This window comes from Chiloscyllium punctatum, chromosome 8, assembly GCF_047496795.1.
Source record: "Chiloscyllium punctatum isolate Juve2018m chromosome 8, sChiPun1.3, whole genome shotgun sequence".
In the NCBI taxonomy this organism is placed as follows: Eukaryota; Metazoa; Chordata; class Chondrichthyes; order Orectolobiformes; family Hemiscylliidae; genus Chiloscyllium; species Chiloscyllium punctatum.
In genome coordinates this window covers 52,576,126-52,591,283 of record NC_092746.1, presented here as the reverse complement: position 1 = coordinate 52,591,283, position 15,158 = coordinate 52,576,126, and positions in this window count along the sequence as shown.

The following is a 15,158-nucleotide window of genomic DNA, read 5'->3' as shown; positions in this document are numbered from 1 at the left end:
GTGTGAACTGATTGGGCCAAAGGGCCTGTTTCCACACTGTAAGGAATCTAATCTAAATCCACCATCCACAAGGTGCTTTGGGCCATCAGCCACAATCTGTAAACCTCATGGCCCCATTATACCATCGTTATCAAAGCAGGCGACCAATGCATGAAAAGTGCAGGATGGCACACCTGAACCACACCAGGTAAAATGAAAAGTGATGCATTACCCTGATGAAGCTACAACATGAAGCAGGATTCAAACCGTTCACTGGAAACAGCATGTGATAGACAAGGCTAAGTGATCAAGCAGCCAATGGATCAGATATCAACTCTATAGTCCTCCTATATACACCTGAGATTGTGGTGCTGGACAATTAAGCAACCAACAGGAGGAGAAGAAGATGGTTCCACAAACAACTGGGAAATCCATGCACATCAATGCAAAGAATAAGGCTGAAGTATTTGCAAAATTCTTCAGCCAGATATGCTGAATGGACAATGCATCTTAGCCCCCACCTCAGGTCCCCAGCATCACAGATGCCAGTCATCTGCCAGTACAATTTACTCTGCATTATATTACTGCTGACAACATGAGATACTGAGCTCTGGTAATATTCCAGTAATAGCACTGAAGGCTTTTGGTCCTGAACTAGCTGCGACACTGGCATCTACCTGGCAAGATATAATTGTGCAGGTACATCCTTCTCACAAAAACAGGATACATTCAGTCTGGCCAATTATCACCCCATCAGTCCATTCTCAACCATCAATAAAGTGATGGAAGGTGTCATCAACGCTGCTATCGAGCAGCACCTGCTCAGCAATAACCTATTCAGTGATGCCCAGTTTGGGTTCCACCAGGGCCACTCAGCTTCTGACCTCATTACAGTCTTGATTCAAACATGGACAAAAGAGCAGAATTCCAGAGGAGAGGTGAGAGAGTGACAGCCCTTGTCATCAAGACTGCATTCGACCAAATGTGACATCAAGGATCCTAAACAAAATTGGAACCAGTGGGTATCAGGGGGCAAACTCTCTATTGGTTGGAGTCAAACCTGACACATAGGAGGATGGTTGTGGTTGTTTGCGGTCAATCATTTCAGCTACAGAACATTTCTGCAGGAATTCCTTGGAGTAGTGTCCCAGGCCCAACCATTTTCAGTTCATCAATGACTTTCTTTCCATCATAAGGTCAGACGTGGAGATATTTGCTGATGATTGCGAAATATTCAGAACCTGTTCATGGCTGAAGCAGTCCTTGTCCAGATTCTACAAGACCCGGACAACATTCTGGTTTGATCTCATTTGAAGCAAGTAAGTATTCACACATATGCCAGGCAGTAATCATTTTCAAGAAAAGGGAATCTAACCATCTCTATTTGGCATTGGGTGGCATTAGCATCATTCAGACATCTCCAATCAACATCTTGAGTGCTACAACTGACCAGAATTTGAACTGGACAAGCCAAATAAATGCAATGATTATGAGAATTTAGGATTCCGTGGCAAATAACTCATGTCCTGATGTCTGAGGCATACACCAGGAGTGTGATGGAATATGCTCCGCTTACCTGGATCAGTTGACTCTAATAGTTGGATTGCTTGCGTTGTGGGGAATAATCACCAGTCTCAGAGTCAGAATCGGGATTCAACAACAGAGCTTGTTGTACAAAGAAAACAGAGCTCTGGAGAGAGAGACAGAGAGAGACAGACAGTCAGAGAGGGAGAGACGTCCTGCAGCACAGCTGTGAGCTGCGAGCCTTCTCGCCCCCTCGGAGTACACGTCACGATATTTTATACATTTCATGATATAATGTTTCAGATAACACGTCTTTGTACAGCATGGTTTGTTTACAGAAAACATTACAGAGTCATTGTCAGTTTCAGAGGAATGTTACAGAGTCATTGTCAGTTTCAGCAGCTACGCAGAAATCCATTGCTGCAGGAATTGGTTGTGATCGCTCTTCCTAAGAAGGAAGATTGTTTTCCATTATTGCAAATTTATGGTATTAACACCTGTATACAAGCAATCTCAGGTAGTTAACATTTCTATTGAAGGTGGTGGCTGGACTCAGACTCTTCAGCAGGCAGTAGACATTACTGATGTGTATTCTCTCCCCAACCTGCCTTAAAATAATTATCTATGTTCTGTGTCTATTGTGCTAGTATCCTGTTGGCCTCAGGTAGTATCTGTGTATGCTCGGTGTACTTTTCCAGGTAATGGCTCAGTGGCCATCTTGAGTGCTATGTGACCAACTTATGGCTCAGTAGCCATCTTGTGTCTGTATGCCCCATGTCAACATCCCTGTGCAACTCATTTCAATTGACTCATATCACTACCTTAAACGTTCAGTCCCTCTATCACCAATGCTCAATGGCAACAGTGTGTACCATCTATAAGGTGCGCTGCAGCAACTTGACAAATCTGCCTTGAAAAGTTACCATTCAGAAATACAAGGACAAAAAATACAGGACACCATCCTCTGTAGTGCTCCCTCCAAGCCCTTCATTGTCCTGACTTGGGAAGTGCATCACTGTTCCTTCAGTGGTACTGGAATAAAACCATGGAACGCTTTTTCTAACTGTGGGTGTGCCCACTCCATATAGACTGCAATGGTTCAAGAGGTGGTTCAACATAACCTTCTTAAGAGCAACTCTGGATAATCAAAAACATTGGCTTTATCAAATCCCATGAAGTAATAAACATTTTGTCTTGCAAATTTATGAAAGTCAAGCAAATTGTCTCTTGTCAAAGGTGAATATTTATTTACTTGTGGGACTTGGGTAATGCTAACTGGGCCAGTTTTATTGCTAATTCCTAATTGCCCTTGAGAACACAGTGGTGAGCTGCCTTCTTGAACGACTGCAGTCCATATGCTATAGAATTCCAGCTTTTTGACCCAACGGCAGTGAAGGAACAGTGAGACATTTCCAAGTCAGGATGGTGAGTTGCTTGAAGAGGAACTTGCCAGTGATGGTTCCTATGTACCTGCTGCCTTTGCCATTCTAGATGGAAATATTTGAGTTTGGAAGGTGCTGTCGAAATGGCCTTGATGAATTTCTGTTTTGCATTTTATAGATAGTAAACACTGCCGCTACTGACCCTTGGTGGTGAAGGGAGTAGATGTTTGTGGATGTGGTGCCAATCAAGTGGGTTGCTTTATCCTGGATGGTGTTAAGCTTGTTGAGTGTTGTTGGAGCTGCATGCACCCAGTTAAGAGAGGAGTATTCCATCACACTCCCTGATTTGTGTCTTGTGGATGGTGGACAGGGTTTAGGGAGTGAGAAGATGAATTGCTCACTGCAATATTCCTAGCCTCTGACCTGCCTTTGCAGAAACAGTGCGTCTATGGTAAGTCCAGTCCTTCTCTCACTGTTGTGTTTAGGATTTATTTCTATTTCACTCTTGGGCTGTAGACATGCTGGAGCAATTGTTGTTTATTACTTCTTCTGGGTGAGAGCTGCACATTTGCCTTCTTAGTGGATGGTAGAGAAATTTTACAATAAACCTACAGCATCCTATAGGTCACCTTTTCTGAGACCACCTTTTTACTTCCAGAATTTTAAAACTGAATTCCCATTCTCAAACTGCTAAAGTAGGAGTCACTCCCACCTTTACTGGATCGCTGGTGTAACACAGTGGATTAATAATCCAGTAACATCACCACTGCACAACCATAGATGAGAGTCAAGATGAGAGTGGTGCTGGAAAAGCACAGCAGGTCAGGCAGCATCCAAGGAGCAAGAAAATCAATGTTTCGGGCAAAAGCCCTTCATCGGGGCATTCCTGAAGAAGGACTTTTGCCCGAAACGTTGTTTCTCCTGCTCCTCGGTTGCTGCCTGACCTGCTGTGCTTTTCCAGCACCACTCTCATCTTGACTCTAAACTCCAACATCTGCAGTACTCACTTCTGCCTATTCAAAAAAACAATGTTTACACAGGATAAGGTGGGAGTCTCATATTCTTTGAGGAGGTAGAGACAATAAATTCTTTTAAAAAGAAATGAAGCTGTTACTTAAAAATGGAAACAGTAAAGGGTAGGAGGATTGTGCAAGACTAGGATTGGATTGGGTGGATCTGGTAACACGAAGCTAATGTGCCAAATGACCTATTGTATTCATTCCCTGCAGGGTTTTGCTTTTGGTTCTTCTTCGTTCCTTCTTCGTCTCCTTTTAATTCTCCTTTTTGTTTCTCATATTTTACTTAAGCTAACCACAAAGCTGATTGTTCCCGTTCTCCACCACCTCCTGTCAGTCCCATATTCATCCAGAAATTCATAGCATTTAGGTCTCTCACTGCCACATCTTTCCATCGTGTGTTACACCTCCCTGTTCTCCTTCTTGGCACTCACTCCCACCTCTATCACTCGTTTCACCGCAGTCCCATCTCTCTCTTCAATGGATTTTGATTTCTTCCCAGTTCCTTTTTTGATGCTTCACAATCCTTGCCCAAATCCCATTTGTTGTGCTGGTTATTGATTTGTCATTTCCTTACTCATCACTCCACATATCATCTCCACCTCCGCATCTCACCAGTATCCATTTGTCCATTTGTAGTTCCTCTTTTCTTGCTATTGTCCAGGTTTCAGCACTCAGTAACAGCGACAGTCTGACAACTGCTTTTCTCAGTTGAGTTAAACCTGAAATGTTGACTTCTCCACCTCCTGATGCTGCCTGGCTTGCTGTGTTCTTCCAGCCTCCTGCTTTTCTATCTTTCTCAATTTCAGCAATGGGTTTCTATCACAACATTACACTGCACTGCTTCTAATTTCTCTAATCAGAGTTAAAATGCTGCTAGGAGAAAGTGAGGACTACAGATGCTGGAGATCAAAGTCAAAACGTGTGGTGCTGGATTAACACAGCTGGTCAGGCAGCATCCGAGGAGCAGAAGAAGCGACATTTCAAACATAAGCTCTTCATCAGGAATATGCTGCTGACAATTCCATTTCCACACTTCCAGCTTCTGCTACACTGATCCTTGTAACGTCCCTCTTTCTCCACACTGTCACCCAGACTCTTTATACTTTTATTCTGATCCTCATCCCGAGGCTCAAGCTGACAGTCCATACATTTGGTCTCCGGTCTACAGATCTTCATGACACTATCTTCCAGTGCTCCGATCCAGTTCTCCAGACACTCGGTCAGGTCCTCATCATTCCCTCAACAGAGCTCAATGTCATTTGTAAACATGATTGACAATGTCTCAGTGATGATGGTATCAGTTTGAAATCCAGGACAATCAGGCAGAGGAAAGGGGCTTGGTGCTGGTCCTGACTGCAATCTGACTTTGGCTTTGACACACTCAGTCTCCCTCACATTGCTTCCTCCTCTTGTCTGACACTCTTTCTTCACGTCCTGGAATAGTTACACACACTTCTCTGGGATTCCACAAATTTGAGCGCATCTCCAGACTTCCTCCCTCGGCACCAGGACATTAAGCTACATTTGACCAAAATATACTGATTTATTGCCAGATGCTCAAATAGATCTATTAGCTACTTTCATCACAATCAATTACTCAAACATCAAAGGAAGAATTAAGTCATATTTCACATTACCTGGACTGGCCCTGGTAAGTTTCATTCATCTGCAATGAGACCCATTAAACTGACTGAGCTTACTCGATGTCACTGTGAAAAATGAATCCAGCCCCATATGTTTAAATGGTTTCTCCAATCTATTTTGTGTTTTCCAATAAATTTCCCTTCTAACTGTTTCCTGATGATCATAAGTCTGCATATCTTATTTTCCTCTCTGCTCCTGACTGTGTGTTACACAATTTGTGCTGGTCCAGTGGTAACAGCGTTACAATCAATTGCCAGGAGAGAAATTCCAAATCCATTACAATCTGATGGGTTATCCCCAAGTGGCTATACCACCAAGTGGGTGAGGAGGGATGAACAGGTTCCCTTCCTTAGAAACATAGAAAATAGGAGCTGGAGTAGGCCATTTAGCCCTTTGAGTCTGCCCCACCATCCGATATAATCGTGGCTGATCATCAACTCAGTATCCTGTTCCTGCTTTCTCCCCATACTCTATGATGCCATTAGCCCAAACACTATAACTAACCCCTCTTGAAAACATTCTCATCTCAAGCTCTCTCTCAACTGGTTACAAAGCAGTTAGTTTAAAATGGATCCCTTCCCTGGTGGATTCCTTTCCTCAATCTAAATGTATTTCTGTTTTAGAAAGGAACCAAATTAACCCAGTTCTCTTTAGTTAAGAAAGCGGTGAATGTATTAGTTATGAAACATGAGGAAAGATAATAAAAGGATCTCAGAGGTATAATGTTCCTGTTAGATTGAAGAGTAAGGCTAGTAAAAGTAGGGATCAATGGTTGAATAATGATATCAAGGCTCTCATCAAGAATAAGGATTGTCATTAGGTATTGTCAATTAGGATCAAATAAATCTCTTGAAGAGTATAGGGGTTTAGGGGTATTCTTAAGAGGGAAATCTGGAATGCAAGAAGGGGAAATGTGATAGCCATGGCAGGCAAGGTTAAGGATAATAGAAACAAATTTTACAAGTGCATTAACAGCAACAGAGCAACTAATGAGAGGATGGAGCTTTTGCAGATCAACAAAGGTCTATGTGTGGGACCACGGGACTCACCTGAGATACTAAATGAATGCTTCTATCATAGAGTCATAGAGATGTACAGCATGGAAACAGACCCTTCAGTCCAACCCGTCCATGCCAACCAGATACCCCAACCCAACCTAGTCCCACCTGCCAGCACCCGGCCCATATCCCTCTAAACCCTTCCTATTCAAATACTGATCCAGATGACTTTTAAATGTTGCAATTGTACTAGCTTCTACCACTTCCTCTGGCAGCTCATTCCATACATGTACCGCCCTCTGCGTGAAAAGTTGTCCCTTCAGTCTCTTTTATATCTTTCCCCTCTCACCCTAAACCTATGCCCTCTAGTTCTGGACAACCCCACCCAGGGAAAAGACTTTGTCTATTTATCCTATCCAAGCCCCTCATAGAACATAGAACATAGAACATAGAATATTACAGTGCAGTACTGGCCCTTCGGCCCTCAACGTTGCGCCTGACCTGTCATACCAATCTGAAGCCCATCTAACCTACACTATTCGATGTACGTCCATATGCTCATGATCTTATAAACCTCAATAAGGTCACCCCTCAGCCTATGACACTCCAGGAAAAATAGCCCCAGCCTATTCAGCCTCTCCCTATAGCTCAAATCCTCCAACCCTGGCAATATCCTTGTAAATCTTTTCTGAACCCTCTCAAGTTTCACAACATCTTTCTGATAGGAAGGAAAACACAATTACACGCTATATTCCAACAGTGGCCTAACCAATGTCCTGTACAGCCGCAACATGACCTCCCAAACCCTGTACTCAATACTCTGACCAATAAAGGAAAGCATACCAAACACCTTCTTCACTATCCTATTTACCTGTGGCTCCACTTTCGAGGAGCTATGAACCTGCACTCCAAGGTCTCTTTGTTCAGCAACACTCCCTAGGACCTTACCATTAAGTCCTGCTAAGATTTGCTTTCCCAAAATGCAGCACCTCACATTTATCTAAATTGAAGTGCCACTTCTCAGCCCATTGGCCCATCTGATCAAAATCCCATTGTAATCTGAGACAACCTTCTTTGCTGTCCACCACACCTCCAATTTTGGTGTCATCTGCAAACCTACTAACTATACCTCTTATGTCACATCCAAATCATTTATATAAATGATTAAAAGTAGTGGACCCAGCACCGATCCTTGTGGCACTCCATTGGTCACAGGGATCCAGTCTGAAAAACAACCCTCCACTACCACCCTCTTATCATGGACGCTAGGGAACGCAAGGAAATAAATATTGCTGTCTTGTAAAGAGTTCTCATCAGAGAAGAGGAGGTGCTGCTGGTCTTACAAAATATAAAGGTGGATAGATCTCTGGGATCTGATCAAGTGTATCACAGGACATTGTGGGAAGTTAGGAGAAGAAATTGCAGGGCCCCTAGCAGAGGTATTTGTAATAGATACAGCCATGAGTGAGGTGCCATATAACTGGAGGGTGGCTAATGTTGTGCCTTTATTTGAGAAAAGCTTTAAGGAGGAGCCTGGGTACAATAGACCAGTGAGTCTGACATCATTGGTGGATAAGCTGTTGGTGGGCATTCTGAGACATAGGATTTACATGCATTTGGAGAGGTAAGGGCTGGTTAGGGATATGCAGCATGGCTTTGTATTAGGGAAGTCATGTCTCACAAACTTGATTGAGTTTTTTGAGGCTATAACCAAAAGATTGATGAGAGCAGAGCAGTAGATATTGTCTACATGGACTTTAGTAAAACCTTTGACAAGGTACCACTTAGTCGAATAATCAGTAAAGTTGGATCACATGGGATTTAGGGAGAGCTTGCCAATGGGATACAAAACTGGATTGTCGCAAGGAGACAGATGGTGGTGGTGGGGGTGGATTTTCAGACTGGAGGCCTGTGATCAGCAGTGTTTCACAAGGATCGGTGCTGGGTCCACTTTTGTTTATTATTTATACAAACAACTTGGATGAGAATTTAGGAGGCATGGTTAGTAAGTTTGTGGACAACACCAAAATTGGTAGTGTGGTCTTCAGTAAAGAAGGTTATCTATGATTACAAAGGGATCTTGTTCAATTGGGCAGATGGAGCTTAATTTGGATAAATGTGTGGTATTGCATTTTGGTAAGGGGAACAAGGGTAGGAGTTATATAATTAATGGTAGGACCCTGGGAAGTGTTATCAAGTAGAGAGACCCTGGAGTTTTAGTATGTAGCTCTTTGAAAGTTGTGCCACGTACAGACAGAGTGGTAAAGAAGATATTTACCATGTTTGCCTTACTTGCTCAGACCATTGAGTATAGGATTTGGGATGTCACATTGAGGTTGTGCAGGATGTCGGTGAGGCCACTTTTGGAGCATTGTGTACTGTTCTGGTCGCCTTGCTGTAGGAAGGATATTATTAAATTGGAGAGGGCTCAGAAAAGATCAGCCTAGGTGTTGCTAGATCTGGAGGGTTTGAATTGTAAGGACAGGTTGGATAGGCTAGGACTATTTTCACTGGAGGTTAAGAGGTTGAGGGGTGACCTTGTTGAGGTTTGTAAAATCATGAGGAGCATTGATAAGGTCTTTTCCCCAGGGTGGGGGAGTTCAAAACAAGGGATATATTGAGAGGAGAAAGATTTAAAAGGGACCTGAGGGGCAACTTTGCCACAGAGAGGGTGGTTTGTGTGTGGAATTTGGAACGAACTGCCAGAGGAAGTGGTGGACGCAGGTACATAGAACATAGAACATAGGACAATACAGCGCAGAACAGGCCCTTCAGCCCTCAATGTTGCACTGACCTGTGAACTAATCTAAGTCCATCCCCCTACACAATCCCATCATCATCCATGTGCTTATCCAAGGATTGTTTAAATCTCCCTCATGTGGTTGAGTTAACTACATTGGCAGGCAGGGCATTCCACTCCCTTACCACTCTTGGAGTAAAGAACCTGCCTCTGGCTTCTGTCTTAAATCTATCACCCCTCAATTTGTAGCTATGCCTCCTTGTACAGGTTGACATCATCATCCTAGGAAAAAGACATTCATTGTCTACCCTATCTAATCCTCTGATCATCTTGTATGTCTCTATCAAATCTCCTCAGTCTTCTTCTCTCATATGAGAACAGACCCAAGTCTCACAGCCTTTCCTCATGAGACCTTCCCTCCAGACCAGGCAACATCCTGATAAATCTCCTCTGCACCTTCTCCAATGCTTCCACATCCTTCCTGTATTGGAGCGACCAGAACTGTACACAATATTCCAAGTGCGGCCGCACTAGAATTTTGTATAGTTGCAGCATGGCATTACAGCTCTGGAACTCAAACCCTCTCCTAATAAAACCTAACACACCGTATGCCTTCTTAACAGCACTATCCACCTGGGTTGCAACTTTTAGGATCTATGTACATGGACTCCAAGATCACTCTGCACATCCACACTACCAAGAACCTTTCCATTGACCCAGTACTATGCCTTCCTGTTATTCTACCCAAAGTGCGTCACCTCACATTTAGCTGCATTGAACTCCATCTTCCACCTCTCAGCTCAATTCTGCAGTTTATCCAAGTCCCCCTGCAACCGGCAACATTCTTCCACACTGTCCCCTACTCCACCGACTTTAGTGTTATCTGCAAACTTACTAACCCATCCACCTATGCTTACATCTAAGTCATTTATAAAAATGACAAACAGCAGTGATCCCAAACAGATCCTTGTGGCACACCACTAGTAACCAGACTCCAGGCTGAATATTTCCATGAACCACCACTCACTGCCTTCTTTCAAAAAGCCAGTTTCTAATCCAAACTGCTAAATCACCCTCAATCCCATGTCCCTGCATTTTCTCCAACAGCCTACCATGTGGATCCTTATCAAAGACTTTACTGAAGTCCATGTGTGCCACGTCAACTGCCCTACCCTCATCCACATACTTGGTCACCTTTTCAAAAAACTCATTGATATTTGTGAGACATGACCTGCTCTTGATGAAACCATGCTGTCTTTCTGCAATCAAATTGCTGCTTGCTAGATGATTATAAATCCTATGTCTTATAATCCTTTCCAAAACCTTTCCTACAACAGACATAAGGTTCACTGGTCTATAATTGCCTGGGTCATCTCTACTGCCCTTCTTGATCAAGGCCACAACAAGGGTACAGTTACACCATTTAAGATATATTTGGATAGGTACATGAATAGGAAAGGTTTAGAGGGACGTGAGGCAAATGGGACTAGTTTAGTTTGGAAAACTTGTTTGGCATGGACTGGTTGGTCTGAAGGGTCTGTTTCCATGCTGTATAATTCTATGTCTCTGTAAAATGTGACACACATACACAGAGATTGGATACATAATTTGAATAAAAAGATAACTGCTAAAACGATATACAAACCGTTTCTGAATTCTGTGAAAAGTGGTTGGTAGAATGTTGCAGCCATTCAATGGGATGATACCAGTAACACTGATATTGGGCATGAAGCAGGTGATTTTTAGATTCATGGCCCTGCAAGTAGCTGATGGGCTTTGGTCATGTTTCAGTCTTGATGCTGACTTCACTAGACGTTTTGATTCCCCTACTGGCTTTGCTGCTTGCACTCAGAGTGAGAGAGTTTCTTTACCTACAGCACAGGTGTGTCTAGTGACTATCTTCAAGCTGTCACCTTTACAGCCCATTGGCATCTCAGCCACTAACTCACACAGACCAGAGTTTGCAATTGCTTTTTAACTCATTTTTTTCATATATACCTAGAACATTAAAATACAAACATGCTACAGTTTGGATACAATCTGCAGAAGAGAGCTTTCTGCTCAAAGGGGTAGTTGGCTCTTCGTTATCTCCTCCTTTCGTATCTCTGTTCAAAGGTTATTTGATACTTTACAGGAACAACATCCTATGGGTTCACACAGAGCTTTGTTAGAAAGGCACTGGATTTACTCCACAGTCACGTTCTGGCAGTATGACCACCTTATAAAAAAAAAGTTGTCATTAAAATCTCATTGGAACCAAAAATAATCTGGAGTTATATCAGTAGTTATAGAGATTTTTGACTATCTTGGTTGTACAGTACATTGACCTATAAGCATTAAAATAAGCAATTTTGAACAGAAATAAATCCAGGGGAATATAACACTTTAACCATTCTATTTGAAATTTTCCAACTTCCTACACCAGCGATAGCCTGTGGAGTAAAACTCTGTGTTGTATTTAATAGGCCAATGAACTTTGAAGCTTGGAATTACGGCACCTATTTCTCAAACTACTCTATGCTGCTGGAGGTTTGATGGCACTGGCTGTTGAGTCACCATTATGGCCTGGAGCTATCCCCCATGACAAAATGGGATTTGGGGATCACTGGCTAACCATATTTACTGCTCATCCTTAATTTCCCTTGAAAAGGTGGCAGTGAATCCTTTCCCTAGACGTTTTGATTCCCCTACTGGAAAATATTGTCTAAGAAGCCTTGGTGAATTTCTACAGATGTGGATCTTATAGATGGTACATACTGCTGCTTCTGAACATTGTTTTTGGAGGGACTGGAAGCTTGTGGATGTGGTGTTAATGAAGCAGGTCGCTCTGTCATGGTGGTGTTAACACTCTTGCGTGATGTTGGATCTGCACTCATCTAGGCAAGTGGGAAGTATTCAATCACCAGATACATGTAGGCTCTGGGGAGTCAGAAAGTCAGTTACTCATTACAGGATTCCTAGTCTCAGAGCTGTTCTTGTAGCTGTTGTATTTATATAGTTCATCAGTTCAGTTTCTGGTCAATGATAAATCCCAGGTTATTGATAGTAGGGTTTTCAGTGATGGTAATTCCATTGAATGTCAAGGGGCAATTGTTTTTTTTGTTACTGATGGTCATTGCCTGGCATTGTATCTGAGAAGGTTCAAATGATGCTGAGCATCGTGCAGACATCAGTAAACACCACCCCCCCCACCTTCCCCTAACCCTGCACCACCACCACCCCCCTCACCACCACCCCCCCCAACACTCCTGACCTCATTGATGAAGCAGCTGAAGACAGTTGGGCCTAGGACTCTACACTGAGGAACTACTGCCAATATGTCCTGGAGCTGAGATGACGGATCTCCAACAACCACAGCCATCTTTCTATGTGCCAGGTATGACTCCAACCAGCAGAGAGTTTGCCTCCTGAAATACAATTGATTCCAGATTTGCTTAGGATCCTTGAAGTCACATTAACTTAAATGGTGCCTTGATGCAATGGGCAGTCACTGTCACGTCATCACTGGAATTTTCAGCTCTTTTGTCCATATTTGAACGAAGGCTATAATGAGGTCAGAAGCTAAGTGGCCCTGGTGGAACCCAAGCTGGGCATCACTGAGTAGATGCTGCTTGATAGCACTGCTAATGAAATCTTCCATCACTTTACGATAATCATCAGTTGGGGTGGTAATTGGCCAGGTTAGAATTGTCCTGCATTTTGTATACAAGACATGGGCAATTTTCTATACTTTAAGTTGATGCCAGTGTTGTAGATATACTGGAAATACTTTGTTATGCGTGTGACAAATTCTGAACCACACACCTTCAATACTGAATGTAGATTTGCTCAATGAGCTGGAAGGTTTGTTTTCAGATGTTTCGTCACCATACCATGTAACATCACCAGTGAGCCTTCAGATGAAGCACTGGTGGCATGACCCACTTTCTATTTATGTGTTTAGGTTTTCTTGGGTTGGTGATTTCATTTCTTGTGGTGACATCATTTCATGTGGTGATGTCATTTCCTGGTTTTTTTCAGGGGTGTTAAATGGGATCAGACCTGAGTTTGAGTCAGACTTCTTGGCATCATGGTAGCCCACAAACCCACCAGCACACTAAAACAGCAGCTAATGAACTTGAAAGACCCTATACAGACAACAAGTAAAATTAATGTCATTTACAAAATACCTTGCAAGAACTGTAACAAACACTATATTGGATAAGAAAACTAGTCACCAGGATACATGAACATCAACCAGCCACAACAAGACATGACCCACTCTCACTAGTGTCCTTACATACAGATGAGGAAGGACACGACTTTGATTGGGGCAACACAGTATCTTAGGATCAGCCAAACAGACTCACACACGAGAATTCCTAAAAGCATGGCATTCCAACCGGAACTCTATCAACAAACACATTGACTTGATTCCCATTTACCACCCCGAGAAAAAGAACAGGAAGTGACATCACCACAGGAACTGATGTCACCACAGGAAATTGCATCACCAACCCAAGGAAACCTAAACACATAAATAGAAAGCAGGTCATGCCATCAGTTCTTCATTCGCAGGCCCACTGAAGATATTACTTAGTATGGTGATGAAACATCTGAAAACTAACCTTCTAGCTCAGCAAGCAAACTTACATCCAGAACCTCAAAATGAGCTACAAATCTTCTCAAAACTCGCTGACCTTCAATACTATCACCGGAACGTTGTCAGGGCTGTTAGCCTTTGTATTATCCAGTGACTCCAACAATTAGTTGACACCATATGGAGTGAATTGAATTGGTTGAAGACTGGCATCTATGATACCGGAAATCTCTGGAGGAAACCGAGATAGATCACAAACTGGCACTTCTGGCTGAAGATTATTGCGATTGGAACAGCTTGCTGAGTGACTCAGTAAAGTAACTTCACTCCTATACGATAGCTTTAATGTCTTTCAAACTCACTACTCTTTTGGCTGGGAGAATCTTCATTGCAATCAGCAGCCTGTAGCTCTAACTTTCAATGTAGAATATGAAGCTACGCTGAAGTCATTCAATAGATGTACATTGAGGCATAACGTTTCAGTGGCCAATCTGCTAGTGTGGTGTTTGAGCTTCGACACTGCCTGATCGGCAGACTACTTGTCATATGGACTATTATCACGGTATTCCAAAAACTGTCTCCTTGACTTACAAAGACAAACTTAGATGTTAAAGAAATGCATAAAGCTGAGTGGTTTGGTTATAATTATTACAGGAGTGAATTCAGAAATTCTTTATTTGGCTACACATCTCAGAGAAAATTTGAGTTAAAGTGCTACCATGAATCTTATCTGTCCACTATAATTTGTAGTTTTTAAAATATAACAAGTTTTGGAATCTATTTCTTTATTTTCTGCTCATGTCCTGACTCTCGCTGTCTTATATTGGCTCCAGGGTCGAACATCTCCACAAATGCTGGTCAAACTGCTGTCAACACAAAGAGACAGGGTTGTCCATGTTGCTTTCCTCTTGTCCCAGACAATCCAGTGGAGATTAATCAAACTCTACCTCAAAGGGAAGCCAGAGCAGTGAAGCCATGGGAATTCTGTGATGCTGAATGAGCAAACAGCACTTAACATTTTCCACACCAAACAATGAGGGGGCTGTCATGTCACAGGATATTCTTGAAAATATGTTTCAGTTAAGTATCTGTCATTAGCTTTTTTTTCATCTCAACATAGCTTTTCAGATAAACAACTCTCTTTAATGTTCCTTTCTTTTTCCTTAACACTGGTGCGATAATTTTTATCGCTTGCTTGATTTAAAAATAAACAGTACAAGCTTTGATCTCTGCAGCATCACTAAAACCCTCGTGCTTTCCTGATGGTGTGTCAGCTGCTTCCAGCAGAATGCA